The following is a 5747-nucleotide window of genomic DNA, read 5'->3' as shown; positions in this document are numbered from 1 at the left end:
AAAGTATTTATTTGTTTGTTTGTTTATTTATTATTCATGCTTTATGTGTATCCATGTTTTCCTGCTTGTATGTACTTTCCTGCAGCAGTCCATGGCTGGTGCCTTCAGAGGCCAGAAGAGAGCATTAGATTCCTGGGACTGGAGTTACAGATGGTTGTGAGTCCCCATGAAGGTACTAAGAACTGATCAGGATTGGCTGTAAGAGCAACAAGTGCTCTTAACAACTTAGAACCCTTAATATAAGTCTTCATAATATTTACACACACACACACACACACACACACACACACACACACCCTTAAAAGCAATTCATAGGTTGAGAAAAGGCTTTGACAGGGTTCTAGGGATTGAACCCTTGGTCTTATTCATGTTAAAATCATCTGAGCCTCACCCTCAGATTTTGTCTTTTGGGACAGTGTCTTGCTGTGTAGCTCAGGCTGGCCTGAAACTCTTGATCCTTTTGCCCCACCTCCTGTGTTCAGGGATCACAGTGTATGCTGCTGTACCCAACTGAGAAAAGAGATAAACTGCCTTTTCCCTTTGGCTTGCACTCTGCCCTGAAGTGTAGTTTATCTGGAGAGATTGGAGGGAGCTCTGGCCAATCAACATGGGTACATTCTCCTCTGCTTTCCCTTTTACACAACATCTGACCAGTACGTTGGGCAAGACTGTTGTGTATGTAGTGAGTTACAAGCCAATTTTGGAAGCAGAACTCTTTGCGAAGGGCATCCTCTTCTCTGCCTGCCAATCAGATCAAAGAAGCTCTGAACAGACTGACCTGGGGCAGGTAGGAGAACCGAACCCCAGTCCTGAGAATCCTCTTCCTCTTCCTGTCTTCCCCTCGGGGTCTGTTGCAGGATCTCTGGCAAGCCTACATTGAAACCCAGCAGGATATATCAAGCTAACTGTCTCTCTACACTCAGTGCTGACTGTCTGTGGCTTCCGTGCCACAGTGATAAGGGACACAGAACGGACACTTAATGAACACATAATGCCATATCCTCCGCACTCATTGTTTCCTTTAACTCCCGTGACAGTCCATGAGATGACAATTATTATCATTTATACAGGGATGGGAAGGATGAGATGGGAATGGTGTGTGGCTGGCAGGATGCAGAACTGGCGTCAAATGACCACATGCCTCCTTGGAGGTTTGAGGGGTGCCCACAATGGGGCAGGTGCTGTATATGCTACCATGCCTAGGACTGCAAAATCATTTTGACTTGGCAGAAACCTAGGAGGGAAAGAATCCAGACACCTAAAAGCACATTCTGTGTGGATCCATATACATCTCAGTATCTATCAAACTATTGTAAATATGCAGCGATAAGAGTCAGAAACAATAGCTACCCTTCATGCTAAGGTACACAGAACTTTCTCCTGGGAAAGATTCATGTGCTGGCAATGTTTTGTGTGGGTCTGGATGAAGATCACACAGGTGCACGAGTATTTAGAAAGCCACCAGGCTGCACCTTTAATGCTCACGTGATTTATTAAATTTGCTTCTTTTAATTTCAAATTCTACTTTTTTTCCCAATTAAAATTTGCTTTTTTTTTTGCAGAACTGGTGTGATGGCTCAGCAGGTAAAGGTGTTTGCTGCCAAGTCTGACAACAGAAATTGACCTCCAGGACACACGTGTGGTAGAAGGTGAGAACAGACTCACACACACAAGCTGTGGCATGTGCCTCTGCAACACACACACACACACCAAATTTAAAATAGTTATTGAGAAAAGCTCTCACTCTATAGCCCAAACTGTCCTAGAACTCACTATGTAGCCCAGGCTGGCCTCATATTTATATCCACCCTCCTGCCTCTCAGCCTTTCCAGTGCTAGAATTATAGCATACCTGGCTAGTCACAAATGATTAAAATCAAATGTGAGGACATTGTACCAGCAAATTAATCAGTCTAAGATCATTCTATCAGGACTGAACTCTCCCAAGGACTGTGACATGGTCCTCTTGGTACCTAAGCCCAGTGGTGTCTTCAGTGAATCAGGGTGGGAGCCGCACTGTGCAGATTGTCAGTGAGAAAGCTGTGTTGCCCCTGGTGGCCTGGGGTGACTTCAGATATTCAGAGCCTGGTTTTCAGCAGCCTTACTCTACCAGCCCCTCCATACCTTCATCCTCAGCTCTGCATCTCGGGCTTGCCTTAACGGCTCCTTCCCTCTCCTCAATGGGTTGATGGCTACAGAGGTACTTCCTAGGGATGGGCCTAGGACACTGACCTAGGCCTGAGCTCATAACTAGGACTGTAGCCAGAGACTTAGTGCGGGAGAAGGAAGCAAGGCCTTCCCAAAGCAATCTGAGCCCCTCTGTCTCCTGCCAGAAAGCCTGCCCGCTGTGCTCAGTGTCTCATGGGACAATCTTCAGGCTCCCCAGCGAGCCCTCCAGGGACCACGGCTGTCTATTTAAACATTACCTAGGTCCCTTGCCTTTTCGTTCCTCTATAAACACAGCTTCTATTTTTAGGTTCCTTTGTAAGAGAGACCCTGGGATTCAGGCCAGGGATCTTGGGAGCTAAGAAACCACAGTCCCGGGGGCCAGATCACAGCATAACTGAGTGGGTAAGATGGCAGCAGCCTTGCCATCAGCCGGGATCAGTGTGGCCAGAGGGAGCCCCACTTCCATGGGTACGCAGGCACTGTCAATCTCCCCCCACTCCCCCACCCACCAAATGCTCTCAACCTGCAGGAATAAGCCTCACACAAACCAAGCCAGAGCTGGTCACAGATCTTCACTTTAAACTCTGTGGCATCTCTTTTAACCTGGAAGCTTGGGGGAGCTGTGGGCTAGTTATATATGAGAGAAGGGACCGGTGCTCAGATAGAGCTGACCAGGCAAGGAGGCTCATAGGGAACGGATGGACCCACCGCCAGCACTTGAGGTGGGAACCCAAATAACTAAGAGGCCCACATTTCTCCTGTTAGGACCAGGCTAAGATATTTAGATTTCATGTGAGACTACAGTAAATAATGATACATTTTTAACAACAACAAAATAACCTGGCCATGTGGTTGGTTGATTGTTGGTTGGTTTGTTTTTTTAATGTTCAGTGAGTGGATCCAAATGCTTGCTGTACACACCAGCCTGAAACCCGAGTTTGATCCCTGTAATTCACTGTGAAAGGAGAGAATTGACTACTGGAAGTTACCCCGAGACCTCTTCACATGCCCCGTGGCACATGTGCCCACACTCACATGCATACAATAATAAATAAATAAATAAATAAATAAATAAATAAATATTTAATATTACTTCATATAGGATGATCTAAAGAAGAGGCTGGAGACAGCAAATGTGAGGGGAAGGAATCTAACAAGCATTTGTCAATCACTTACTGTGTGCCAGGCACTGTGCTGGGTCCTAAACACTCCAAGCGTTGACACCCCCAGGAAATGGCTAATGAGGTGAATGACAGAAAGGAGCCATGCTCATCAGGGAAGTCTTATCTGGCAGGAGATGCGGGAAAACCCACCTACAGTTTTAAAGATCATTCTCTAAAAGAGTAGATGGGCGCTGGGATGGAAAAGGAAGCAGGACGGCCATTCGGAAGGTCATTACCATGTCGTGGGACATCTGCCGAGAGCAGGGCTGGGCTGCAGGATGGGGTAGAGAGCAGCTGGATTACAGGGCCCTCGTGCAGACGGAATCTGTAGGAAGAAGTCAGTGGATTCCAGAGCCCCTGCCTTGGTGGCGGCCATAACAGGAATGTGAAGACTCCCTTTCCCTTCAGGAGGATCTCCTGAACACCCAGTCACATGATCTCAGCTTTGTCATTCTTTTCCCAGGATCATACACACCTCGAAGCCAAAAGACCAGGTCTGTGCTGCTCTGGACGAGCTCTTCCAGGTACAATATGCTCCGTGAACTGTTGCCAGGGGAACAAGCGTGAACTCTCAAGAAAACATTTGAAACCATCCCAGTCCTGTCCACACCGATTTGCCTCCTTTCTTGGCACCCCCCTCACCTCTTCCTTGCACCCCATCAGTGACAGACAGGCCCTAGGGCCCAGGGGTAGAAGTGGCCAGTGGGCACAGTGCCACCTGGAATACTTAAAACATGAATTGCGAGTCAAGTGGCCCCTCTCACAGTTAATCGATGGCGGCATATCCTGATCGCTTTCATTATTATTATTTTCTTATGCATGTGTGATCGGGAGATTTATTGTTGAGGCTACAGAGGCAAAATCAATTATTCATGTTATAAATTAGAAAATGATTTATGTCTACAGGAGACGGGGCCTCAGCGAGCCGAGCCCATTACAGATAAGCTTTGCTGAAAGGACCAAGATTTATCTGTAAACTTCACAAATTGCAGCTCCACAATCCAGTCCTGTTCTCAACCCCTCCCCCCAGGGCACCCATCCCTCTTCCAGAGTCGTTCTGCCTTTTTCTGTCACAGGCTGTCCCCTTGACTCCTGGTTCCTCTCCCTAGTTCCTCTAACTTCTGTTTCTTCCTCTGTCTTGTTTTTCTTATTTGACAAATGTCCCCACTTCGCGTTCATATCTCTTCTGGGGGGGTCAGACACACTTGCAGCTTCTATACAAACTTTCCAGTTGTTCCTAGGGAGGGGACAGGGAAGTGACAGACTGAGAAGGAATTCTCTAGGGTTTGGTTCATTCACAAACTTTTCGAGGATGAAGGGCTGAATCATATTGCTCAGGATGGCTGAAGGCAATTATTACCCAGCATCCCCTGCTGCTTCGTCCCCGCTCTTCTCAGAGAGCTGGGTCAGAAGCAAGGTGACATGTGACCAGCTTGTGGACTTTACATTAATAGGTAAAACTTGATCCTCACTGTACTACCAAGTGTGGCCCCAGATTGTCATTGATATTTGTTAGACCTCTGTTTCTCTATACAGAATGGGTTCCTGGCATGAACACCACCTCATTGCACACTGAAGAATCAAGACAGCAATAAGGACATCAGCCTCAAAGCAGTGCGAGACACATAGGGTCTACCCGGGGTGTTGACTTCACACAGGTGGAGGAGAGACCATGGAGAGAAAGAACATGGCTCTCTCCTTGTCTGTCACTATTGCACTCCATAAAACAGCATGGTTGCCCTGGATTAAAAGGAGAATGTGGGAGCTTGGGTCCTGGGGAGAGGTAGGGCTGTGTCCCAAAGACAGCATGCCCAGTGAAGTGTCATGGGTAAAGGAAAAAGGGCATCTCTCCCCACAAGAGGAAAAACAGTGCCATCGGCTTGCATCCTAAGAACCCGTGGGTCAGCTTGCTCTTGCCTCACTGCTGCCCCACCCCAGTCACATAGGGATTGTCTTATAGGGATTGTCTTATAGGGATTGTCATGGTCCCCTCGCTCACCCCACGGGTTGATGTATTGAGTGAAAGGGGGAAAGTCTTAATGGTGGTGACAACATTGCACAATTTTACTGCATTGTGTTGGAGGAATAATCGCATGGAGAGAGAGAGGGAGAGGGAGAGGGAGAGAAAGAGAGGAGGGAGGGAGAGAGAGAGGAGGAGGAGGGAGAGAGATGGGCGGGGTGGGAGGGAATATGAGCGAGCACTTCAGGCTTTTGGAGGACAACCACAACAAGAATCCACTTAAGAAGAATTAGTCTCTTAAATGATCCAGTAAATGCTCTTAGGATGCCTTGGAATGGCCCCAAAGCCCTCTGGGAATTCTTCACACTTCCCAAGGACTGTGGCAGCTCTGCCAGGCCACTGACACCTGAGTCCTGGCCCCACAACCTCACGGATCTGAAGCTACTACAAGGGCAC

The 5747-nt window shown here is 47.8% G+C and overlaps 1 long non-coding RNA gene across 1 annotated transcript; it reads left to right on the top strand.

Moving 5' to 3' along the window:
- The first annotated feature begins 1573 nt into the window (after positions 1-1573).
- Positions 1574-4949, top strand: Gm41850. The gene is made up of 3 exons (XR_877863.1): positions 1574-1649; positions 3795-3855; positions 4868-4949. It is a non-coding gene; the product is annotated as a predicted gene, 41850 (long non-coding RNA).
- Positions 4950-5747: the final 798 nt, after the last annotated feature.

The sequence above is a fragment of the Mus musculus genome, chromosome 19 (assembly GCF_000001635.26).
Source record: "Mus musculus strain C57BL/6J chromosome 19, GRCm38.p6 C57BL/6J".
Lineage (NCBI taxonomy): Eukaryota > Metazoa > Chordata > Mammalia > Rodentia > Muridae > Mus > Mus musculus.
The sequence above is the reverse complement of the archived record's forward strand: the minus strand, read 5'-3'. Positions and strand labels throughout refer to the sequence as shown.